This window comes from Pseudophryne corroboree, chromosome 7 (assembly GCF_028390025.1).
Source record: "Pseudophryne corroboree isolate aPseCor3 chromosome 7, aPseCor3.hap2, whole genome shotgun sequence".
Taxonomy (NCBI): domain Eukaryota; kingdom Metazoa; phylum Chordata; class Amphibia; order Anura; family Myobatrachidae; genus Pseudophryne; species Pseudophryne corroboree.
In genome coordinates, this window is record NC_086450.1 from 100747957 (window position 1) to 100775486 (window position 27530).

Consider the following 27530-nt stretch of genomic DNA (forward strand, 5'->3'; position numbering starts at 1 on the left):
ATCACAGGCAGACATGGGCAAAGTATGGTCCGCAGGCCACATACGGCCCTTTGTAAATCCCTGTCCGGCCCGCACCTCCCTGCACCATACTGTAGATTTATCATTAATGCATGTGTGGGGTATTGTGCGCCGCCCAGGACGTGATCTATTATGCATGTGTGGGGTATTGTGCGCCGCCCAGGACGTACTGTGCGCCGCCCAGGACGTGAGCTAATGTGCTCCGCCCAGGAAGTGAGCAGATCAAGCCACTGGCCACTGGGGTATTGTGATCCGCCCAGGTCGGACGTGAGTAGAACAAGCCAGCCTGAGGATCAGGGGTATTGTGCCCAGGACGTGAGTATTGTGCTCCGCCACAAGATCTGAGGGCACCCCAGATGGGAAGCGGAGATATAGCAGACGCTACCACCCAGTTCCAGCCGCCCAGCGGACCCCGCCATGGACGTCCCGCAGCTGTCACGTCCTCCGCTCCCGTGAGCAGATCAAGCCAGCCTGAGGATCAGGGGTATTGTGCTCTGCCACAAGATCTGAGGCCACCCCAGACAGGAAGCAGAGATATCGCCAACGCTACCACCCAGTTCCTGCTGCACAGCGGACCCCGCCCTGGCCGTCCTTAGCTCCTACACTGCCTAAACGTGAGTGATGCCGCCTATTTATTAAATACTGTCCCCAAAAAAAATGTGGGCTCACATTAAAAATAGAAAAGTTGATTCCGAATGCCGCGTTTTCAACAAGGCATGGACTGCTAAATATTTATTTACAGAAATCAAGGGTAAAGCCCTGTGCTTAGTTTGTGGTACACAAGCCGCTGTGTTTAAAGATTACAATCTGAATCGCCACTACGTGACCAAACATGAGGATAAATATAAGAACTTATCTGACCAAGAGCTCGCATCCCCCTCTCCCGGCGCACTGTAACGAGAAGGGTTGAGGACATCGCGGGAAATCTGGAGTTTCAGCTGAAGAACAGAGCAGTTAACTTTGACTGTTTTACCCTGGCTCTGGATGAGAGCTGCGATGTACGTGACACTGCCCAGCTGCTCATCTTCTTACGGGGGATTACTGCAGACTTCAAAATAACGGAGGAGCTGGCAGCCATGCAGTCAATGAAAGGGACAACAACAGGGAGTGATTTATTAACGGAGGTAAATGCATGTTTGGACAAGTTGGGACTGAAATGGGACAAACTTGTAGGCGTGACAACAGATGGTTGTCCAAATCTGACGGGGAAAAATGTTGGACTTTTGAAGAGAATGCAGGATAAAGTGACAGAAATGAACCCTGAGCAGAAATTAACATTTTTGCATTGTATTATACATCAGGAAGTGTTGTGTAAGTCAGTATTAAAAATTAACCATGTTGTTGATGTTGTAACTAAAACAGTTAACTTCGAGGGGCGTGGCCTGGACGGGCATGGAGTAGCACTTACCCTGTGCAGCTCTCCAGCCCTAATATCCTGAAGTTTTATCCTGCTCTCCCCCCCTGGGTCTGACATTGGGACCATAGCTGGCTGATTGCTTGGAGCCCCCCACCCCACCCCACCCCGGAGAGGATTTGGACCAGTGGCTGCTGTTTACTACATTTTGGAGCCGTCCTGAGCCTGTGCCCTGGCGTGCGCTGGGCCCGCGTGTGAAGCCGCGGGCTCGCGCTCCCCGTTGTTCCGGTAGTCCGGCCTCCCGCTTCCCACTGCCGCCCGCTGCAGCCGGCCGGAGCTTCGCTGGCGGGTGTGAGGAGTGAGGAGTTAGTGCCTGCCGCTCCGTATACCCGTGCGGCCGCCTGAGGCGTTCCTTCTGTGGCAGTCCCGTCTATCCTGCGCCGCTGCCGGCCCGCTGCTCATTTCCTGGACCCGCGGACGCGATCCCTGCTTGCCCCGTGTGGCCTCAGGTACTCAGGGACCTGGACCTGCATATAAGTACAAAGGCCCACGTATACTCGGCTACCTTATCTCCAGAAGGAAATACATGGGAGCACTGTTGCTGGGAGCCACTGCTGGGTGTTATAGAGGCTGGGTGCATCCTCTCCCCCCTCCTCCTGCTCTGTTAGGCCACCCTGAATGTTGTTAGCTGCCTGTCTTAGCAGCCATTTTCCGGACCCCCTGCTGCTGTACGTCCCCATTCACATTGGGACCCAGGTATACGGGGTGCAAGTTCACTGCTGCGGGGAGGATTAACATTGGAGCCTCAACTGTGCCGTCTGGGTGGTCATTGGGCTGCATACACCCTTTCCCCCCTCCTCCTGCTTCAATCCTCTGGCTCGCTGACCCTGACCTCACCATCTGTGGCGCGAGCTTCCCTGCTGTGCCAGGAGGTTGGTGCCGGGGGACTGATCCTCTACGTCCCACGGCTTTGTTTGGGGGTGACAGTCCCTGCCTCCCTGCTGCATTAGGCGGACACTTTGCATTATAACTGGAGACTCTGGCCCTGTTGTCTATCTATACATATCTATATACTTTCTCGCACCCGCTGGCCGGTCTGTAGGGTGTTGGTGCGGGCGCCCCCCTCTGCCTGTATTTGCTTTGATATATCCTGCTGGCTGGAGGAAGCGACACCATGTTGTCCAAAATGGTGAGGGGTCGCCAGACTGGCGCGGCGGCGGGAGCGATGGATAAGTTTGTCCGTGACCCTGGTCCTCAACAGCGGAGGGGAGAGACTGTGAGATCTGAGGCATCGCCCCCATCCCCTGCGTATAGTTCCGCCTCCTCTGACCCTCCGGATGCTGCGCTGCAGAGACTATTGGATGCGGTGACTGCCAGCGAGGCGCGCCTGGCTGATAAAATCGGGCAAGTGCAGTCTGATCTCTCCATTATTCATCAGGACCTTCAGCGGGTGAGGGAGAGAGTGGGAGAGGCTGAGACCCGTATATCCAATGTTGAAGACACTGTCGGCCCACTGGGTCGTCGCACTGATGCTTTGGAATCTCAGATGACAGATGTGCGCAAAAAGCTGACGGATATGGAGGGACGTCTGCGGCGCAATAACGTCCGCTTCATTGGCCTGCCAGAGAAGGAAGAGGGCTCAGCTCCCGAAGAATTTCTCGTAAAATGGCTCCGGGATGCCTTTGGATCTGAGGAATTTTCGCCTTACTTCACCGTTGAACGGGCTCAAAGAGTTCCGATGTGCCCGCTGCCTCCAGGGGCTCCACCCCGCACCTTTATTGCTAAGTTCCTCCACTTCCGTGACCGTGACACAGTTTTGAGGCTGGCTCGTACCAAAGGCCCTTTAAAATAAAATGGGTTGCCTATATCGGTATTTCCGGATTTTGCAGTGGATGTACAAAAAGATGGGGCTCAGTTCCTGCCTGTCAAGAGGAGGCTCCATGAACTTGACCTGCCATATGCCATGCTCTGCCCATCTAGGCTGCGGGTGGTGGCTGATGGGGAAACAAAGTTTTTCACAACTCCTCGTGAGGCCATGGTGTGGCTGGACAGACGATTCCCGGCGAGGCGTGCCCTTGCAGATCCGTGAATCTCCGGCTTAGCTCTGGAAGCGGACTTTCTCCTGTTTTTTGTTTTCCTTGTTACTTATTCTGTTTGTTGTGCTTATATGAGCTATTTACTGCGAGGCGATAGGATGCGCGAGTGTTTGATTGTTGTCAATGTCCACTTTATCCCCCGCTATTCTGCTCCCGGGGTTTAGACAGGTTATATGACTATTCGCTTGCCTGCTCTGATATCTCTGTTATGCTTTTGGTTTGTTTTTTTGTTTTTTTTTCTTTTTGGGGGGTGGGGGGGGGGGTTATATATTTGGTTTGATATGTTTGGTTCTCTGATATCCGTGCATGTTTTTTTCTCCCGAGAGTCATTATATTCTTGGCCCCGATTAAGGTGTGTTTGCACTAGTTGATGGTTCTACGAAGTTTTGTTTGTTTTTATTTTTAGGTATTTGCACTCAGTTTTGGGATCCAAGTATGCTGCATGTTTGGGTGGTATACAGGGAGGGGGGTGGGGGAAGGTTTTGGGTTGTATTTACTTTTTGTGTGGAAGTGTATGTTGCGAATGTACATGGTTTGCTGCTGTACTATTTAAGCAATGGTGTCCAGTAACTGAATTTATGCATGCGGAATTGGCTGGCCTCGAGGTGTTGCACTTATTATACTTTTTACCTCCTATGTCTGGGCTTAAAGTGTTATCATGGAATGTGAGAGGGCTCAATGATAAAGTTAGGAGGTCCCTGGTACTCCGACAGATTAAACATTAGAAACAAACACTTACAATCAAGTAGTCCCCTGGCGCTAACCCGATAATTGAATCTAATTATAATAAACGTATATGTCCCAAGAAAAAAATCTGATGCAGCTCACTGTAAAACAGGGGGACCTCTCCACCCCCTGTAAAAAATAGTTACCACAAAAAGAACAAAAAACACAGACAGCGCTAACAGATTTCTTATTAAAATACTAATTTATTTATTTAGTTATTCTATTATCATTTAGCTTTAAATACATAACATTCTCATCTCTAAGGCTAATTGCATGCAATTATAAAATTTAAGTCTAAAATAATGGCCTAATAAATGAAACAATCACAGCATGATTAGTGATAATTCTCTGTTCTTTATATCACTTAATACTCCCTTGCTGCACAGAACATCCAGCTTTAATCAATCACCTCACACTGTTTCACTTGGATATTATAGAATATAACAACTTAGTGTTTACTTCAATGATACAAAGTATACCAACTATTATTCAGATGTTAAAATGTCTCTATTCCACACCAAATAGGAATTTGTACTTCACTGACACTTTTGTAACAGAAGAATCACTTGTTTAAAACCAAGTTGTATATTGATACTATTTGCTTCCAACAGTTCATATAACGTGAAGATATTCAGATAGCTGTTTCCTTACTCCTGTAGAATCAATGTTGGTTTTGTGCACAACCACAATCGGTTAGTATTTGATTAGTGGGTTAGACATGCATGCATAGACTAACTTATCTCAAAGCAGCAGAGTTAATAAAGTGTTTCGGCAGACGTTTAAAACATGGCCATGTTAAAATCCCATCTTTACCACAATCACTCCTGGGTTTCGTTTTATCAAGCTCCCGGCTTCTGGTGCCAAATACCTTTATCCAAAGCCTTATCCGGAGAGCATAGGTTCCTTCCCAGCACAGCAGCCGTCTCACGGCGCGGCGATCACAGGTATGACGGGTAGAAAAGACGCGTTTCTCCGCCTATCGGCATCGGCGGCTTCCTCAGTTAGATGTTTCGAATTAGCCGCTCTGCTTTCTTTTATCCATGGAGTCTCTCATGTGCGCCTGCGCGCATTGTCTGCGCTTCAGGCCTCACTTTGCAATCACCAGTTGGTAACATCCTCAGCAGCTAGTGATTATCTAAAGGCACATTCACCTCCACTTTTATTATTAACAGCCTCCTAAGTAATCAGTTAGTAACCACAACCTAATCGGCTTCAGCAAACACAAATATAATTTAACTATCTCCATACAAAAAGCCTATATCATTACTATATATTTATAAACCCTCCAAATCCATAGGACAGTAATAATATAAAATAGTATTCTTTCAATTTGCAGAGCAAAATTTATATCAATTAAAACTTAGAGAACCTAATATTTTTTCTTATTTTTTCTTGGAACATATACTTAGAGCTACTAAGGCTCACTATTATTACACAGTATGTAACAGCCTAACACCCTCATTCTTACTTGGGTGTGTGCATATCGATATAGACCGAACGATATATTGACCGAAAGTAACCTCACCGCTAACCACAAAGTTCCCACCATTGGTTACAATGGAGCGCATAGGCGCTACATTGTAACACTGCCGTGTGCTGCCTGTCATACAGTACAGGAGCACACAGCCAATCAGGAGGATGCCACAATGTGGCGTTCCCTGATTGGCTGATGGAACCGTCTAAGACATAAGTCAGAGGGGGTTCCTGGCATTCGGGGAAAGGGGTCCCATGTGAAAACATGGGGCCCCTTTCAGTGCGAGGTCGGGTGTCCATTTTGTTATTTTGCAAAGTACCTGGATTACAAATGGATTAAAAGAGGAGCCATCTACCCTGGATTTTGTGAGTATAATTTTTTCAACAGGTACACCATGGATTCTACATGGAGAAGAGGACCGACCCTCGTGTGAACATAGGTAAGTATGTGTGTATGGAGGTGTGGATGTATGTATTAAAGTTTTACTTTCAAGGTGTGTGTCTTATGTTTTTATTGGGGTATTTTTTTAGTAGTAGTACTACAGGTACCAGCGGGCCCGGTTTTCCTCCGCATGCTGGTACTTGTAGTTCTCCAAGTACCAGCTTGCGGGGTAGGCTTGCTGGGACTTGTAGTACTGCTACTAAAAACAATATTCATTTTTTGACAAAAAGGCTATCAGCCTCCCATCCACAGCCCTTGGATGGGGGGGACAGCCTCGGGCTTCACCCCTGGCCCTTGGGTGGCTGGAGGGGGGGACCCCTTGATTGAAGGGGTCCCCACTCCTCCAGGGTACCCCGGCCAGGGGTGACTAGTTGGTTATGTAATGCCAGGGCCGCAGGGACCTAGATAAAAGTGTCCCCCGGCTGTGGCAATATGTATCTGGCTAGTGGAGCCCAGTGCTGGTTTCAGAAATACGGGGGACCCCTAAGCTTTTTGTCCCCCGTATTTTTGGAACCAGGACCAGGCGCAGAGCCTGGTGCTGGTTGTTTAAATATGGGGGGAACCCCTATCATTTTTTCCCCAGATTTTTTCAACCAGGGCCGGCTCAAAGAGCCCGAGGCTGGTTTTGCTTAGGAGGGGGGACCCCACGCATTTTTTTTTTTTTTAAATTAACACTTTCCCACCCCTTCCCACTGAAAAACATGCACGGATCTCATGGATCCGTGCATGCCTATTCAAACACGGGGGGGAAAAGCAGGTCTGTTTTTTGTTAGGACTTTTTCACGAATTGTATTTCAGCACGGCAGTGTTTGGCTATTGTCGGCAGTGTTTGTGGTTTGCACTTTTTAGTAAATGACCGATTTCTACCAAATTGCAGGCGTATTTGACCGATGGTGTATTGATTCATAATTTTTTCCTAGGACTTCCAAAATATTACGAATGCCCTCATCACTGCCGTGATTTGAGTTTAGTAAATTCCCGAGATGACACTTTGAAGAAAAAACGTCATCTCTGTCAAAATCGGGACCTTAGTAAATATACCCCTAAGTTGTTATATTCTATAATATCCAAGTGAAACAGTGTGAGGTGATTGATTAAAGCTGGATGTTCTGTGCAGCAAGGGAGTATTAAGTGATATAAAGAACAGAGAATTATCACTAATCATGCTGTGATTGTTTCATTTATTAGGCCATTATTTTAGACTTAAATTTTATAATTGCATGCAATTAGCCTTAGAGATGAGAATGTTATTTATTTAAAGCTAAATGATAATAGAATAACTAAATACATAAATTAGTATTTTAATAAGAAATCTGTTAGCGCTGTCTGTGTTTTTTGTTCTTTTTGAGATTAAACATTATGCCGCTGATATTGTCTGCCTTATGGAAACGCACTTGGTGGGTAGTAAAACTCTCTCTTTGAAAAGACCCTGGGTGGGATGGGCGTACCACTCCATGCACACTTCTGCCTCTCGTGGAGTTTCAGTCCTTTTTAGGCGGACCGTCCCCTTCGTGCTGGAGTCTATACAAACGGATCCCTGGGGGAGATATGTGTTTTTGAAATGTAGACTATTTTATGTCCCTGTCCTCCTTCTAGCTGTTTATGTGCCCCCTCCCTATTCTCCTGATGTTCTTAAGAAGGCTGCCGTGTTCATGGCCTCATCCCCCGGGATACCTGTTATTTGCCTTGGGGATTTCAATAATGTGCTAGATGCGGCGAAGGACAGGCTCTCTATATCTCCATCTACTGCATGTCCTGGGAGATCCACTTTTGCAATTGTGGTGTCGGGGTTGGGCCTGGTCGATCCTTGGAGATTGAGACACCCGTGTCTTAAACAATACTCCTGTTTCTCTCATTCTCATTCTTCGTTCTCCAGGATCGACCTGGCCCTCCTCTCGAGTGATATGGTTCCCCGGGTTGGTAGTATCAGATATGAGACTAGGGGTATATCAGATTACTCCCCTTTGACCTTTACTTTAGACTTTAACTGCTCTAGGGGCCAAGCTGTATAGAAATTTAATCCATTTTGGCTCGTACACATGGGGGACGGCTCGGATCTGGTGGCTGCATGGCGGGAATTCTTTGTACTGAACAGTGCCGAAAAAGCTATCTCTAATCTATGGGACACAGTTAAGGCCTTTCTGCGGGGGAGTTTGATTAAACGGGTGTCTAATTTGAAGTCCTTCTATATGCGACGGGAGGCTGAGCTGGAGGCCCAGAGTGTCGCTGCAGAATTACAATACTTACAAGATTCTTTGAACAGTTCTAAGCTAGCCTGGTTATCGGCTCAGAGGGAATGGAAAGATTACTCCTGAGGAAGCTGGACATATATTATATACCAGCGAAACGCGTTGAGTTTGCACGCCACTGATGACGCAACTGTTGGAATCCACGCTCTCCAGCCATTCTATGAACCAGTACTTCATTTGATAAGTATTTCATCACTTGCCACTTCACCATTGCATCAGCACTTTAAAGGACACCCCAGCTGATAGACCAGGAGAGTGCTATCTCTCAAAGATCTCGATACATTTATTTACAAGTAGGACCCATTCCCAGCATTAAAGGACATCCCAGCTGAGGAGATCAAGGGATTGCCTATTCCTACCTGTATTCATCCTATCACCGCATCAGCACATAAAGGATATTCCAGCTGATTAAACTAGGAGAGTGCTATCTCCCAAAGGTCCTGGTTCTTTTCTGGAAATTGGATCCTTTCCTATCTAAGGACATTACAGTCAGTAAGAATAAGGGACTATTTTCCCCACCAACTAATCTGGTAAAAACCAATACTGATTACACATTACTGTGAGACTGTGGTTTAATCCAACATAATAGTATCTTTGCCACCAGTGGCTTTTTTTTAAAAAAAAACATGAATTGTTGCATAATGTGTTTTTAATGTTTATAACTTTTATTAAATGTCATATGTATTAATATAAGCCTAATTGTTCATTATTGACAAAACAGCCAGCGCTGGTATAGCCTTTTTTTTTAACCTAATGGAAAAGACTCAGCATAGACTCCTTTTCTCCTCCCATACCTTTTACGCTACTGGTGATAGGCCGGGGACGTACCTGGCCTCCCTGGCCCGGGGTGATAGACCTACTAGTGTTGTGGTTGAGATTGTGAATTCTGATGGTGTTTCCCTGACTCAGACTCCACAAATGGCGGCTGAATTTGTATCCTATTATAGCCGCTTGTACGAATCCACACTGGATTGTACTTCGTCGCAACTGAACGATTATTTAGACAGTGTTTGTTTCCCCTCCTTATCCAGCGAGGCTTGTGACCTTTTGGAGGCACCTATCTCATCCGATGAAATTATGGCCGCTGTTAGGGCCTCCCCTGGTGGTAAAGCCTCGGGTTTGGATGTCATACCTTCTGAGGTCTATAAGCAACACTTGGATTTCTTTGTCCCTCGTCTACTTGAGTTGTATGGCCAACTCTTTGCACAGGAGTCTCTCCCCCTGTCTATGGCGGAGGCAGTGATTGTAGTTCTCCCTAAACCTGACAAGGATCTTAGGAAAGTTGAGTCCTATCGCCCTATATCCCTCTTACCCACTGATATTAAAATTTTGGCTAAGGTGCTGGCTGGCAGATTAAATGCAGTTATTTCTCACATCATACACCCGGATCAGACGGGATTTATGCCCAATACATCGACCTCCATTAACCTTAGACGCCTGTTTACTCACCTACAAATCCCCCGAAAGGACCCCTCCTCCTCCATAATCGTTTCGTTGGATGCCGCTAAGGCTTTTGATTCTGTGGAGTGGGATTATTTGTGGGAAGTTATGCGTAGATTTGGTATAGGCCCAAACTTTATTAAATATGTTCGATTGATGTATTCCTCTCCTTCGGCGAGGGTGGCGGTAAATGGTTTCGTATCTCACTCCTTTCCCCTATCTAGAGGTACACGACAGGGTTGCCCACTGTCCCCTACTCTGTTTGCTATGGCCATGGAACCCCTTGCATGCCTCCTGAGGGCGGACGTGGGGATCTCTGGCCTTAAGGTGGGTGCCCGTGAGGACAGGGTGGCCTTGTATGCCGATGACGTTTTGTTGTTTGTGGATCGCTATGCCTAGGATTTTGGAAATTATTATTGGGTTCAGGCGATACTCTGGGCTCCTGATTAATTGGGAGAAATCCTTTATTATCCCACTTCGGGGCGAAGTTCCTGCCTCCACGTTGGTAGCTCTCCCGCTGCAGTGGGTGGACTCCTTCAAATATCTGGGCATTTGGGTGTCTAATGATCCTCAAAAATTTTCCTCCCTAAATATTACTCCACAAATAACGTATCTCCGTAGCCGGGTGAAGGCATGGGGAAAGCTACCTTTAACGGTCACGGGGAGGGTTAACATGGTAAAAATGGTTTTCCAGCCCAAACTTCTATATGTTTTGCAGCACTCTTCCGTTTATATTCCGCAGAAGATCTTTAAACAAATAAATGGGTTGCTTTCCTCCCTGGTGTGGGCTAGTAAGCGGGCACGTTTGAGATTGGATACCCTGACCAGGTCACGGGAAATGGGGGGTTTGGCTCTCCCCAACTTCCGTTTTTATTACTATGCGGCGCAACTGACACATGTCTGGGAGTGGGTTAACGACCTCGATGCCCTGGCTTTGCATTCGCTGATGCTGCACCATGACTATGCTCCCCATTACAGCTACTCCTTTGCGGTAGCGTCAAAATGTCCACACTGCCACTGATTAAACAATCCATTCTAATATGGAAATTGGTGCACTCTGTGATGCGTGGTCACGGTGTTGATCCTGATACCCCACTGGATAATGCTTATGGGTTGCCGGAACTGTGTCAACTTCAGGTTCGGGAGGTCTGGGGTAACTGGGGAGTGTATTCTTTAGGCCATTTATATAGTGATGGGACCCTTAACTCATTCCAACAACTTCAACAGGCGCATAATGTCCTCTCAGGGTTCTTCTATTGATTCCTTCAGCTGAGACACGCTTTGGCTGCCCAGTTTCCGAATGGCCCTACGGTCCTCGTTGATTCCCCGGTCAAATTAATGTTGCGGACGCTGGACTGGGGACACCTAGTTTCTAGGATATATGGTCGCATTCTCCAGATGCATCATACTGACCCTCTAACTGCTCTCTGGGGTAGGTGGGAGTCAGATGTGGGTATGTTATCAGATGATGCATGGAACACTGCTATGGGATCCCATCGGATCTCCACTTCCTCTAGATACCAGCAAATACAATTATATATTCTGCATAGAGTGTATATGACCCCGGTGAGGTTAGCACATATTGGGGGGTCTCATAGCTCACGGTGCCCTAAGTGTGGAGCCATGGGTGCCGACTTCTGGCATCTGCTTTGGGTGTGCCCTAGCGTGTCTCTGTCCTGGACGGCTGTTATGCGTACCATAATTGATACAGGTATTCCCTCTTCCATATGTACGTCTGTGCTGTGTACATTGCTGATTGTGGACGAGGAAGCTTTAGATCCGCCCAGCAGGCGATATGTCATCAATTTATGTGCCCTGGCTAGGGTCTGCATAGCCCGGCTGTGGCTGGCTGAAGAGGCCCCGGCACCTAAGGCTTGGATATCTCTGGTCAACTAAACTATTGCACACAAAAAATTTGTGTTCCTGGCTAGGAAAGTGGAGAGGAAATTGTTTACAATATGGGGCAGGTGGATGGACTCTAAATATTTCAAGGATAAATATAGTTTAGATTTGTATTTCTTTCCTTATTTTATTCTGGGATGTTTTGGAGGTGGATACTCTCGCGGCCGGCCTTGCTATGTTGTATTTCGATATACTGTGCTTATTCTGCTATGCTTATGCTTATATTGGAAGAGATATGTTTGGGTTGTGTTACTCCCGGACGCCGACGCTTTGCGACTGTGTGACTTATGAGATATTTTATCCGCTTGATGTACCATGTGCCTTATAAATGTACAGCTGTTTATGTGTAGTTTGTGTATGTGTGTAGTTTTAAGTTTGTTTTTTGTGTAAGTTGTTAATGTAAAATCGAAAACTCAAATAAAAATTATTGAATTTTAAAAAAAAAACAGTTAACTTCATCAGAGCAAGAGCATTGAATCACAGACAGTTTGTTGCACTTTTGGATGAAATTGAGACTGAACATCGTGACATCAGCTACCACACATCTGCCAGGTGGCTCAGCCTGGGAAAAGTGCTGAAAGTTTTCTGGGACCTGAGAGAGGAGATCTTGGAGTTCTGTGTGAAGAAGGGAAATGACATCCCTCAGCTTTCAGATGCAGACTGGCTGGTAGACCTTGGTTTTGCTGTAGATGTGACTGCTCAGATGAATGAACTGAATGTCAAACTGCAATGCAAGGGCCTTTTTGTGCATGAAATGTACAGCTCAGTGAAGGCTTTCATGAGAAAGTTGCAGCTTCTCTCAAGCCAAATGAGGGACAATATTCTCACTCACATGCCAACACTAAAGGAAGCCACACCATCAGCTGATCACCTCCACAGGTACACGTCCATGTTAGAAGCACTGCATGGTGAGTTTTCAAGGCGATTTCAAGACTTCAAAACACTTGAGAGTGAAACGAACATGGTTTCTTCTCCCTTCACCTGCAGTGTGGATAATGCACCCAGTGATGTTCATATGGAACTCATTGACTTGCAGTCTGACACACTTCTGGCAGAGCACTTTAGGTCAGTCCCACTGCTTGAGTTTTACTCTTCACTCAAAGAGGAGAACTTTCCACACATGAGGAGACATGCTCTGAGGATTCTAGTCCTCTTTGGATCTACCTACACATGTGAACAGACATTCTCAGTGATGAAGTTCAACAAATCCAGACACAGATCCTCTATCACTGATGATCACCTCTCAGCTATTCTTCGCATAGCCACCTCAGACATTCAGCCAGATTTCAGTGCACTTGTTCAAGCCCAAGACAGACTGTATTTTTCTTACTGAACAAGTGAACTGATAACATCAAAAGCATTTATTGCATTTTGTCTAAAGTTGATCAGTTGCTTATCTTTAACATACCGCAAACACCTTTTTAGTATTTGTGAAGATTAACAAGTTAAAAATAAAATGAAACAGTGATGTAATGCTTGTTTTTGTTTTAAAGTGAACTGTTTATTACTTTTAGACTCTTTTGCATATTTTCCTCTTTGACCAACACCACAATTCATAAATTAAGTTCAAGTTATCATTGGTTCGGCCCTCCAACACAGTTCAGATTTTTCATTTGGCCCCCTAAAGAAATTAATTGCCCAGCCCTGATCACAGGGATTGCACCTGCATTCTTGCTTCTGCCCATGGCTCCTCTCGGACTCGCAGACCGTCCCCAGTTGGTGAATAGATGTGCCTGGCCTGGCTCCTCCCAGTCGGCTCGAGTTCTGCTGCAGCGCGTCCCTGCCACCCCCCCCCCCAACAGTGTGACAACTGGTCCTGCTGTGATCCGTGCTGTGGGTGCGGAGAGGAGGTAGCACTGTGATCCACTTTGTTTGCGATGACAGGTGCCGGTGGGCACTTAAAACCTGGTAGTCCCTAAGCGGCCGCGGCAGGAGTGGTGTGTGTGAGCGGGTGCTGGACATTAGGGGGTGCCTGTGCGCACCAGGCACCCCCCGTGTGCACGCCTATGAGAGATTTATCATTCTTAATCGTCCTCATCCCCTAATACATTTCCTATCTCCTCTTCTGAGTTTTCTTTGAATACTGAGGTGGGCCTTGACTGTTTCATCTCCCTCTGTTTCGGGTGTTTCTTCCCTCTCCTGATCTTCCTCCTGTACTTGTTAATCTGTCCTTGGTTGTTCCCGGGCCAAGATCTAAAACATCCCTACTGGAATGTGAGGGTAAATTCCCCTTGAGTTGAAAAGATTGGTTAGAGTCCTCAGCCTCTGAAGAATCCTGATCTGTAGACGTATAGCTCTGTGAGGGTCTTCTCTTTTTAAAGACGAACCTTTTGTAGGATTTCACCTACCTGATTCAGAGCATAATCCCGCCTATCCCTTGCAAATTTGCTTTTTTTGCGATCTATTATTTCAGTTTCCAGTTTACTCAAATCATTCTTATATTTTTTGAATGTTTGTTGAAACTGTACTTCCTGCTCATATACTTTCAATTTGTTGGTCAGAGTTTCAATTTCTTTACTATACTGTTCCAACAGCAGATTATCATGTTTAACAAGGGTCAGCATCAGATCATGTGAACATTTTTAAAATTTCCTCCCATTCGGTCTTTAAATTCTCGGTGACTAACTCGTACGCAGGAAAGACTCTTGGTCGTAAACCCCTCGGGGTCATCTTATGTTTAATATAATTGTCAAAGGAGGTAATTTCCCACCATGTTTTCATCTGCTTTGTCAGTAGACATTTGAGAAACTGAAGATCCTCATTCCAATCACCATTTTGTCTAGAGGTATTGCCACAGTTGTCTGAGAAAATGGTACCCACATCACTATTCCACTTTTCCCTCCTACTAATTAATTTGCTGCCCAGGGAGAATGAAAACCCATCCCGTGCAAGTGTGCAAATGCATGTGTGACAGCGGACATCTGCAAATCCGTTCGTAACTCACTCACCATCAAATGACTTTTCCAGTCTGTGTGTAGCCCAAGACTTACTCCTACAGTGCAATACAAACAGGCTGTTTGGGGCTGGAGCTGACATCACACACCCTCCCAGAAAATGCTTGGGAACGCCTGCATTTTTCCTGACATTCCCAGAAAATGGACAATTACCACCAACAAACATCTCCTTCCTGTCAATCACCTCTTGCGAACACCTAGCGATCAATTTTTTTTTTTTTTTTTATCCGGTTTAGGCCAAAAGGTTGCACTAAGGTAGCTGGATGACTAAGCTAAATGACAGCAGTGGGCAGCAAACACGTGGCAATTAACAATATATTTTTAGGATCAAGTTCTTCTGTCCCTCAAAGAAATCATCGGCATGGAGAAGGTTCGCTAATCATCCGGTAAAAATTATTTTCAAATTAGGATTAAGTTCTTCTGTTCCTCAAAGATATATTCAACATGCAGAAGGTTCGCTATTCAAGTGTGGAGAGTTTCATTATATTAATTTAATTTAAATTTAGTTAATTTATAATTATTATTAACAATATTATTTTGAATGAATCACAATATTGCGATAAGAAGAATTATGAAAATAGGACAATGGGGGTAATTCCAAGTTGATCGCAGCAGGACATTTTTTAGCAGTTGGGCAAAACCATGTGCACTGCAGGAGGGGCAGATATAACATTTGCAGAGAGAGTTAGATTTGGGTGTGGTGAGTTCAATCTGCAATCTAAATTGCAGTGTAAAAATAAAGCAGCCAGTATTTACCCTGCACAGAAACAAAATAACCCACCCAAATCTAACTCTCTCTGCAAATGTTATATCTGCCCCCCCTGCAGTGCACATGGTTTTGCCCAACTGCTAAAAAATTTCCTGCTGCGCTCAACTTGGAATTACCCCCAATAAATTATAACATAAGAATATGAGCTATGGACACAGCAACCTGAAATGGACGGAGTATACCTGGATGTATACTGGGAGGATACAGCACAAAATAAAAATAAAATAAAAAAAGTCTTTTATTTTGGGTGGACAGAACACCCCTAGATAGATGGAGCAGCTGCAGTCCCTGGATGTATACTGGGATGACACAGCACAAAATATTAATTTAAATCAAAATATATATATTATTTTTTATATCACACACTGCAGTTACAGTGTCGCACAAATGAGACAGAAATATAAATATTATTTTTATATCACACACTGTGGTTACAGTGTCGCACAAATGAGTCAGAAATATAAATATTATTTTTATATCACACACTGTGGTTACAGTGTCGCACAAATGAGTCAGAAATATAAATATTATTTTTATATCACACACTGTGGTTACAGTGTTGCACAAATAAGTCAGAAATATACATTTTTACACACCACAGATAAGCTTCACCGACAGTGTTACACAAATGAGTCAGAAATATATATTATTACACACTGTGGTTTAGCTTCACCAACAGCGTCGCACAATACATGTATGAGTCAGAAATGGTAGTCGAATACTGTGGTTGACCTTCACCAACAGCGTCTCACAATACGTGTATGAGTAGTAAATAATATACTGCAGTCTGACTGGCAGTGTCACAGTACTTATGGAAACAAAAAATGTATAGTACATTGGGGTACAGCACAAAATGTATATTTTTTTATAATTATAATTTTAGACTTTCTGTTTTTAGCTTTTATTATTTAAATTTTACACTAAGGCAGAGCCCCTGGATGGATGGACAGATCGCCCCTTTCAGATACAGAAGACAGAGCACCCCTTTTTCAGATACAGCAGGCAGAGCACCCCTGGACTGATACAGCAGACTTAGCACCCCTGGACTGATACAACAGACAGGACACCCCTGGACTGATAAGGCAGACAGGGAACCCCTGGACTGATACAGCAAACAGAGCACCCCTGGCTGATACAGCAAACAGAGCACCCTTGGACTGATACAACAGATAGGACACCCCTGGACTGATAAGGCGGACAGGGCACCCCTGGACTGATACAGCAGACAGAGCACCCCTGGCTGATACAGCAAACAGAGCACCCCTCTCAAATACAGCAGATAGAGAGAGCACCCCTTTCAGATACAGCAGACAGAGCACCCGCCCCATGCCAGACAGCACATTACTGAGACGGACACACCAGTCCAGTACACTCTCCACAACCGGAGTGAAGATGGCGCCAATGCATGGGGACTTATATAGAATCCCAAACCCGCGAGAATCCGACAGCGGGAAGAGGACGTTCGGCTTGGCTTTGGAATATATTTAATATACAGTAGAGATGAACCCACCCGAACATTGAAATCCGAGCCGGGATCCGAGTCCGGCTCAGGACTTCCCGACTTACTCGGATCCTGGCTCGGATCTCAATGTTCGGGTGGCTTCGGTTCTCTGCGAAGCGAACCCGCTTATCTCTACTGTATATTAAATAAATTCTAAATAAAGCTAAATAAATTCCTGATTATTTTCTCCTGCCCTAAAAATGAACAAATTATGAGACTATACCTTTCAGATTTACTGTAAAACTGTGATTTCCATTTTTGTAAAAAGAAAACCAAAACTTGTAGAGCAGGAAACATCCTCCATAATCTTGTCACAGCATCACTTCACTTTTATGAGGCTTCATTATAAATAAAAAGAGTCCCCCCTATGCTTAATCTGTAAAGCTGCAAACAACATGTTTATTGTAAAATAAAGAGGCATTCCTTTCCATATGTATGCCAGATGTTATACCCCATTATACTTCCCCAACCAGTGGCGTATCTACAGTATAATGGGTATAGAGGGGCCCACACCACACACCCCGCATCCAATATGTGTCTGCTGAAATATTTTGCTGAAAAAATTAATTTGGCTGTGGAGGAAGGGGGATTAATTAATGAGGGATTTAATTAGTTGGTATCTGAAGTATCCGGTGTTGCCCTGGTTTAAATTTTCCAGTTATTAAATTATCAATAAGTTGGCTGTAACTGTCCACATATTAAAAATAATTACTAGCTTAGTAGCATGCATGAGGTGGCTGCCCAGTGTTGGGTATGTTTTTTTTTAGATTGTTTTCCTTGATAAAAATATAAATAACATACATATGCGATATGTACAAATGACAACAAAGGGGGTAATTGAAAACCTGATCGTAGCAGCAAATTTGTTAGCAGCGCCTTTTTTCGCAGCCGTGCAATTGAGTCAGAACAGCGCAGGTGCGTCGGTCGCCGGCGACGGCCGTCGCCACAGAGCGAGGGAATTAACAAAGAAAGTGTTCACAGCGGTGAACGCAAGATTGACAGGAAGAGGCCGTCCGGGGGTGTCAACCCACCGTTTTCAGGGAGTGTACAAGAAATTGCAGGCGTGCCCGGCTGTTTCCAGGGAGGGTTCCTGACGTCAGCTTCTTCCAGGATCATCGCAGCGGCTGAGGAAGTCCTGGGCTGTGCAGAAACTGCACAAACTTTTGTTTGTGCAGCTGACTGCACAGCCAATCGCACCCCTGCACAGCGATTAACCCCTCCCCTGTAGGCGGCGATTACCTGGTCGCAGCAGTGCAAAAAATAGCCTGCATGCGACCAGGTCTGAATTAGGCCCCATGTGCTCTGCAGGGGGGGTCAGATATAACATTTGTAAAGAGAGTTAGATTTGGGTGGGTTATATTGTTTCTGTGCAGGGTAAATACTGGCTGCTTTATTTTTACACTGCAATTTAGATTTCAGTTAGAACACACCCCACCCAATTCTAACTCTCTCTGCACATGTTATATCTGCCCCACCCCCCTGCAGTGCACATGGTTTTGCCCAACTGCTAACAAATTTGCTGCTACGATCAAGTCTGAATTACCCCCAAAGTGAGGTACATATATTGATGTTACATTTCTCATATGTAATATGCTATACATTTGAATACATGGGCCGTTAAAAAAAAAAAAGGGTGTCAATACCTAATAAATATCCAGCTGTTGCGAAATTAGATTGTGTAAAGGTTTTTGTTAAAAAGGTGGGCTGCCTGTTTACAATACCTTCAGACTGTACTATGTAGTCAGATTGACTACTTTTCAAATATGATAAGGCAAAGGGCGATCGGGCACTGGTCAGAGTCAATAAAGTCATAAGTGAAAAAAACTAATTTGGACAATTATAACCCTTTTTATTTTGGGAAGCTTACGGAAGTGAACAAGCCCGGATGGGTGAAACGCGTCTTCCACGGAGGGACCTGCCATGGAGGGATTGTTGGCACCAGCTTCATGATGCTCTGACACACATTAGTTTCCTGATCTCTCATTTTGAAGCAGCGTAAGCTTGCATCTGTCCGGTAAACGTATCTCATTGATAGCAATTCACTATCTCTGCATACTTATGTATTTATGCATATATACTTGTATGTTCTATATACATGCATCTGGGCCGATAGCTTTATGCTGAAACTGTCTGAATTATAGGTAGCTTGCTTAATCATAAACAGAGACCAGTATATTGATATACTGCTCTATCTAATATAGGTGTGATTCTTGGCAATACCTCAGAAATTGACAATAACACTGTGCTTAGTTCTACAACTTGCATGTGGTTCTAGCTCACCCTGGATAATACTTAGTATTGCACTAATCATACAAAATGATTTTTTCTGTGAGGACCGGGTTCTTAATATCCAATTCTCTTTGTGCTAAAAATTAGCACCTGGACGTTCAATGCAGCATTTTCATTGTATTATTTTTTTCATACAATAAGAAGTTATCAGTATTTTCTGTCTTCTTGTTTTTCCCTGCTTACTATTTTTCAGTGGACTCTCATCTGCGATCCTGGGCACACAACACCATGGACGTGGGGTTTGCTGCGCCGTGCCTAACGCAGAAAGCAGATCCACATACTTTGACCTATCCCTATATATTTTTTTCTTCTCTCTCTATTAGAACATCTTTATTCTTTACCAATTTCCTACATAGGTGCACTCTCATTGGTATACAGATCACATATCTCCTCTACTATCATACCACGCTGCCAATGCCCGATCTCGTCCGATCTTGGTAGCCAAACAGCGTCGGGCTGGGTTAGTACCTGGAGAGGAGACTTCCTGTGAATACTCAGTGTTGTAGAGTAGGAATTAATTTCCTCCTATGTGTATGTGACGCCAACAGCAGTATCACCACTGATTTTTTCTTTTCTCTTCTACTTAACGTTCTTATACTGCAGAATAACGCCCAGTCTATATCAATATACCCATTATCAGTCATCACTCAAGTGTCCACTCTTATTACTGGTGGCCAGCAAAGTGTTTAGTATTGACCTATTTTAAGTGGTCTCATTGGGACATACTTATCACTATTACATGACCACTCCTTGGTCCCATCAATACAGATTTTCTGTACTGGTCAGGGGGAAATGGTTGTAAGGCGACCAAGTGTCTATAACCTTTCTAATCACTTTTCGTGAAAGAATGACCAGAACATTTTAACATTTTCTCTACACATTGGTGGTCATTCCGAGTTGTTCGCTCTGTAATTTTCTTCGCATCGCAGCGATTTTCCGCTAATTGCGCATGCGCAATGTTTGCACTGCGACTGCGCCAAGTAAATTTGCTATGCAGTTAGGTATTTTACTCACGGCATTACAAGGTTTTTTTCTTCGTTCTGGTGATCGTAATGTGATTGACAGGAAGTGGGTGTTTCTGGGCGGAAACAGGCCGTTTTATGGGAGTGTTTGAAAAAACGCTACCGTTTCTGGGAAAAACGCGGGAGTGCGAACAACTTGGAATGAGGGCCATTGTCTGTAATTTTCTTTAATACTTTGGATCACATGTGTGGGTAACTGTGTTTTAACTAATTTACTAATAAAAATCATGTTTTAAAATATCTTTCTGCACACATTGTAGGAACTTTTCCTTCACTGTTTAAGAGTGTGCCCACACAAGAGCCTTCTCTCTCTCCCCCATAGTCCATGTACTTTTCAAATATGTTCTTTGGTTATCCCAGGTAAATTAATGAAATAAGGTAGCCAGATATCAAAGAATTTAGTTGCTCTGAATTCAGCAACAAGAGAGCATTCTATCCAATCCATTTCTAACATATATGTAACACGGGGCAACATTAGGGTAAAAGAAATAGGATCCATATAAATCCATCTGAATAAGATAGTCTTTTTGGCTGCAGCAGCTATGCGTACTAACAATAAGCTAGTTCCTACAGAGGGTCTAGAGGAGTCCGAGGGGTTATGATATTCTATAGGGCCCATGGCTTAGAGATCTTAAAGGGGATATGTAATATGTTGTTAATATAAGATTGGACTTCTAACCAAAATGTTCGAAACACATCACAGGACCACATACAATGATCAATATCATCATCAGGTTGGGAATATCTGAAGAAATTTGAATTGTCTGAGGCTCCCATGATATATCTAAAGGTGTGTACACGCGGTGAGATAAATCTGTAAGATTTTGACTATATAGTCAAAATCTTATGAAAAGAAAGAAAAGAAAGAGAATGAAAAGAAAGAAATTTTCTTACAATTTTGACTATATAGTCAAAATCGTAAGAAAGTTAAGGTGTGTACACACGGTGAGATACCTGTTATGTCCGATTTTGAATATGCGATTTCCCTTGAACTCACCCAGAGCCCAGATAGCACAGATTGTACAGATTTTGACTATCTTTGCTTGAGATTTTGTCTATGTACGATTTTGACTAAGAGCCAATTTTGACTATACTTTGTACTAGATAGTACACTAGATAGTCAAGATTGACTTGCCTGCACAGTCTATCTAGACTTACAATACCGACCCCATGGGAGCGTGCATCGGGATCGAATCTGTATCGCAAGCTGCCTAACACCTTGAGATATGCACTAACTTTTCATAAGATTTCTCATATGTCCTAGAGGATGCTGGGGATGCTTCAAGAACCATGGGGTATAGACGGGATCCGCAGGAGACATGGGCACACTATAAGACTTTGAATGGGTGTGAACTGGCTTCTCCCTCTATGCCCCTCCTCCAGACTCCAGTTAGATTCTGTGCCCAGTGAGACTGGTTGCACACTGAGGAGCTCTCCAGAGTTTCTCAGAAAAATATTTTTATTAGGTTTATTATTTTCAGGGAGACCTGCTGGCTACAGGATCCCTGCATCGTGGGAGTGAGGGGAGAGAAGCAGACCTACTTCTTCTGAGTTCAAGGGCTCTGCTTCTTAGGCTATTGGACACCATATTCTCCAGAGGGTTCGATCACTTGGTACGCCTAGCTGCTTGTTCCTGGGGCCGCGTCGTCACCCCCCTCACAGAGCCAGAAGACAGAAGCCGGGTGAGTATGAGATCAGAAGACTTCAGTGACGGCAGAAGACGGCGTTTGAGGTACCGCACAGTGGCCACGCTGCTGCGCCATGCTCCCACAAATAACTCGGCACTTCAGAGTGCAGGGCGCAGGGGTGGCGCCCTGGGCAGCATGAACACCACAAACGCCACTGGCATAAGTGATAACAGTGCCTAGGCACTAGTTAAGGGACCCCCGCCAGTATAAAGATAAATTTAAGCGGGACTGAAGTGCGCCATGTAGCGGGCAGGGCTTAGCCCACACAGCTCTGATCAGCGCCATTTTCTCTTCACAGAAGCTGCAGAGACGCTGGCCCTGACCTCCACACTGCTGTACAAGTAACAGGGTGCAAAACGGGGGGGGGGGGGGAGTGAATTTGTGCTAAATTATATATATAGAAAGCGCTAACAGGTCTGGCCAGTCTTTTTACTTGCTTCAGTACCGGGATAGGCGCTGGGTGTGAGCTGGCAGAACTCCCTCTGTGTCTCTCTTACAGGCTTTATTGTGGGTCTGTCTCCTGTAGCCCCAGTGTGGTTGTGGGTGTCGGTACGTGTGTGTCGAAGTGCCTGAGGCTGAATGCTCTTCCCAGGAAGAGGCTGGAGTGGGGACAGAAAATACTGTGAGAGTGACCGTGTCGGCACCGCCGACGGATGATTGGGTGAATATGCTAAGTGTTTTAAACGCAAATGTGACTAGGTTGAATAAGAGATTTGATAAATCTGAGTCTAAGAACCAGACATGGATGAAATCCATGGAGGATGCTTTGTCACAAGCCCAGACACCTTCGGGGTCACAGAAACGTGCATTTAGCCAGATAGCAGATACAGATACCGACACGGACTCTGATTCCAGTGTCGACTATAGTGATGCCAGATTACATCCAGAACTGGCTAAGAGTAGTCAGTACATAATTGTGGCGATAAAAGACATATTACATATCACGGACCCTGCGGTTCCTGATACGAGGGTCTGTATGTTTAAAGGAAAGAAACCTGAGGTAACGTTCCCTCCCTCTCATGAACTGAACGCACTTTTTGAAAAGGCTTGGGAAAATCCTGATAAGAAGATACAGGTTCCCAAAAGAGTTCCAGTGGCATATCCATTCCCCTCTGGGGACAGGGAAAGGTGGGAGTCAATCCCCACGGTAGACAAAGCTTTATCGCGTCTATCCAAAAAGGTGGCGCTTCCGTCCCCTGACACGGCAGCCCTAAAGGATCCTGCGAATCGTAAGCAGGAAAATACCCTAAAATCCATTTATGTCGCTACTCAGGCCTGCCGTTGCTTCGGCATGGGTGAGTAGCGCTATTGAAAAGTGGGCAGATAACTTGTCATCTGAGGTAGATACCCTAGACAGGGATAGTGTGCTTTTGACTCTGGGTCACACCAGGGACGCTGCAGCATATTTAAAAGAAGCTGTAAGGGATATCGGCCTTTTGGTATCAAGGGCCAATGCCATGGCAGTATCAGCAAGGAGAGCATTGTGGATTCATCAATGGAATGCTGACGCTGACTCTAAGAAGGCGATGGAGTCTCTACCGTTTAACGGTAGGGTCTTGTTTGGTGACGGCCTCACTGACCTGGTGTCTACGGCTACCGCGGGTAAGTCTTCATTTTTACCTTATGTTCCTGCACAGCAGAAGAAATCACCTCACTATCAGATGCAGTCCTTTCGGCCCAATAAATTAAAGGACGTGGGTCCTCCTTCCTTGCTGCGAGGGGGAGAGGAAGGGGAAAAAGGTCATAGGCTGTGGCAAGTTCCCAAGAGCAGAAGTCCTCTCCGGCTTCTACCAAATCCACCGCATGACGCTGGGGCTCCTCTGTGGGAGTCCGCACCGGTGGGGGCACATCTCAAAACTCTTCAGTCAGGTTTGGGTGCACTCGGACCTGGATCCTTGGATAGTAGAAATAGTAACCCAAGGATACAGGTTCGAGTTTCAAGACGTGCCCCCTCACCGATTTTTCAAATCGGCCATGCCAGCTTCTCTTCTAGAGAGAGAGATAGTAAGCGCTGCGATACTAAAGTTGTGTCAAAATCAAGTAATTGTCACAGTGCCCCCGTCACAACAGGGGGAAGGCTTTTATTCGAGCCTGTTCGTGGTCCCGCAGCCGGATGGCGCAGTTAGGCCAATTCTGAACCTAAAATCCCTCAATTTCTTTCTAAAAAATTCTAATTCAAGATGGAATCTCTTCGAGCAGTGATCTCCAGTCTGGAAGAGGGGGATTTTATGGCGTCGGTCGACATAAAAGATGCCTACTTGCATGTCCCCATATATCCTCCACATCAGGCTTACCTGAGATTTGCTGTGCAGGATTGTCATTACCAATTTCAGACGTTGCCGTTTGGTCTGTCCACGGCTCCGAGGATTTTTACCAAAGTAATGGCGGAAATGATGGTTCTCCTGCGCAAGCAGGGAATCACAATTATCCCATACTTGGACGATCTCCTCATAAAGGTGAGGTCCAAGGAGCAATTGCTGAGGAATGTTGCCCTTTCACTGACGATTCTGCAACAACATGGTTGGCTCCTAAATTTGCCAAAATCACAGTTGGATCTGACGACACGGCTGTCGTTCCTGGGTATGATTCTGGATACAGAATTGCAGAGAGTTTTTCTTCCAGTGGAAAAAGCTCTGGAAATACAGAACATGGTAAAACAGATTCTGAAACCAGCAAAGGTGTCAGTTCTTCAATGCACTTGGTTGCTGGGGAAGATGGTGGCGGCCTACGAGGCCATTCCGTATGGCAGGTTCCATGCCAGGGTGTTTCAGTGGAACCTGTTGGACCAGTGGTCCGGGTGTCACCTGGACATGCACCGGAAAATAATTCTATCTCCCAGGAACAGTATCCCCCTTCTGTGGTGGCTGCACAGTTCTCACCTTCCGGAGGGACACAGGTTCGGATTCAGGATTGGATCCTGGTGACCACAGATGCAAGCCTCCAAGGCTGGGGAGCAGTCACACAGGGAAGAAACTTTCAGGGAAAGTGGTCAAGCCAGGAGGCTTGTCTACACATAAACATTCTGGAATTAAGGGCCATTTACAATGGCATACTGCAAGCAGAACATCTTCTTCGAGGTCTGCCTGTCTTGATTCAGTCAGACAACGTGACAGCGGTGGCGTACATAAACCACCAGGCCGGAACAAAGAGCAGAGCGGCGATGGCCAAGGCCATGAAGATTCTTCGCTGGGCAGAAAGACATGCCAGCGCTCTGTCAGCAGTCTTCATTCCAGGAGTGGACAACTGGGAAGCAGACTTCCTCAGCAGACACGATCTCCATCCAGGAGAGTGGGGTCTTCATCAAGAGGTCTTTGCAGAAGTGACAAGTCGTTGGGGAGTTCCTCAAGTAGACATGATGGCGTCCCGCCTCAACAAGAAACTTCAGAGATATTGTTCCAGGTCAAGGGACCCTCAAGCGATAGCGGTGGACGCCCTAGTGACACCGTGGGTATTTCCGTCGGTATATGTGTTCCCTCCACTTCCACTCATTCCAAAGGTGATAAAAATTATAAGAAGAACAAGGGTTCTGACGATCCTCATTGTTTCGGATTGGCCAAAAAGGGCCTGGTATCCAGATCTTTAGGAGTTGCTCATAGAAGATCCCTGGCCTCTTCCTCTTCGGGAGGACCTGTTACAACAGGGGCCGTGTGTGTATCAGGACTTACCGCGGCTGCGTTTGACGGCGTGGCGGTTGAACGCCAAATCCTAGCCCGAAAGGGTATTCCCAGTGAAGTCATTCCCATACTTCTTCAGGCTAGAAAAGAAGTAACGGCAAAGCATTACCACCGTATTTGGAGAAATTATGTGTCTTGGTGTGAATCCAAGAAGGCTCCTACGGAAGAATTTCACCTGGGGCGTTTGCTCCATTTCCTACAAGCAGGTGTGGATGCGGGCCTAAAGTTAGGCTCTATTAAAGTACAGATTTCGGCCTTGTCGATCTTTTTTCAGAAAGAATTGGCTTCTCTTCCAGAAGTTCAGACCTTCGTAAAAGGCGTGCTGCACATCCAACCTCCATTTGTGCCTCCTGTGATACCGTGGGATCTTAATGTGGTGTTGCAATTCTTGCAATCGCATTGGTTTGAACCTTTGCGCAAGGTTGAGTTAAAATTCCTTACTTGGAAAGTGGTCATGTTGTTGGCCTTGGCGTCCGCAAGGCGAGTGTCTGAGTTGGCGGCTTTGTCTCACAAAAGCCCCTATTTGATTTTCCATGCTGATAGAGCGGAGTTGAGAACTCGTCAACAATTTCTGCTAAAAGTGGTTTCATTATTTCACGTAAACCAGCCTATTGTGGTGCCAGTGGCTACTGACGCCTTGGCGGAATCGAAATCTCTCCATGTGGTTAGAGCTTTGAAAATCTATGTCGCCAGAACGGCGCAGATTAGTAAAACAGAGTCTCTGTTTGTCCTCTGTGCTCCTAATAAGATTGGGGCTCCTGCTTCCAAGCAGACTATTGCGCGCTGGATCTGTAATACGATTCAGCAGGTTCATTCTACGGCAGGATTGCCATTACCGAAATCGGTGAAAGCCCATTCTACCAGAAAGGTGGGCTCATCCTGGGTGGCTGCCCGAGGACTCTCGGCGTTACAACTTTGCCGAGCTGCTACTTGGTCGGGATCAAACACCTTTGCGAAGTTTTACAAGTTTGATACCCTGGCTGAGGAGGACCTCTTGTTTGGTCAATCGGTGCTGCAGAGTCATCTGTACTCTCCTGCCCGTTCTAGAGCTTTGGTATAAACCCCATGGTTCTTGAAGCATCCCCAGCATCCTCTAGGACGTATGAGAAAATAGGATTTCTGCTGCGGGGTACACTGGGCTCCACAAGTCTGGACAATGGGGTGTAGAGTACGTTCTTGATCCGAGGCACCAACAGGCTCAAAGCTTTGACTGTTCCCAGAATGCACAGTGCCGCCTCCTATATCACCCCGCCTCCCAGCACAGGAGCTCAGTTTGTCAGTTGGTGCTGCAGTAAGCAGGCACTTAACAGAGGGGCTGCTCCAAGCAGCCCTGAGAAAAGCTTTTTATGAGGTAAAAAGTGAAGACTTCAAGGGCAGCAGCGGTGGTAAATGTGTTGTGACATTCACTGCTGCAGCTCCAGCTCTCCCCAGCGGCACTGTACACTACCGAGCCCTGGTTGCCGGGTACCTACAGTGGAGGCTCCGGTTTTCTTCATGTTAGACACACACGGCTGGGGCTCTCCAGGATCGCGTGGCTGTGCTTCGGGAGGTGGTAAGTGGGTCCCGCTCGCGGGACCCGGTCTTTATCGCGATCCGGCGCGGTCAGTGGGAGGCGGGCCGTGCGCGCTGGCGGTGGACACTGTGGATACAGGCGATCCCACTAGATCACCAGTGCATGGGCGCAGGTCAGGTTTTCTCTTAAAACCGATTTTAATATCGCCCACAGTACCCGGTGGTTTTGCCAGCAAGGGGGATAAGGCTTAGACCTGAAGCCCCTCCCCCAGCCCCAGGGCGCCATTTCCAGCAAGTGTTCCCGCCCTGGAGCTGCATCTCTGTAATTTCCTCACTCCCTGTCAGTGTTTACGGCGCCATTACTCCTCAGCTCACTGTTCCTGGGACTGCTTGGGCAAATCCTCCTATGTAAAGCCGCCTG

The 27530-nt window shown here is 45.8% G+C and overlaps 1 protein-coding gene and 1 pseudogene across 1 annotated transcript in view; both read left to right on the plus strand.

The window, feature by feature from the left end:
• The window catches only part of TLK1 (tousled like kinase 1), a 706650-nt gene that overhangs the window by 235935 nt on the left and 443185 nt on the right, over positions 1 to 27530 (plus strand). The gene's annotated exons all lie outside the window — the stretch shown is intronic.
• On the plus strand, positions 19604 to 19722 carry LOC134947216 (5S ribosomal RNA; annotated as a pseudogene).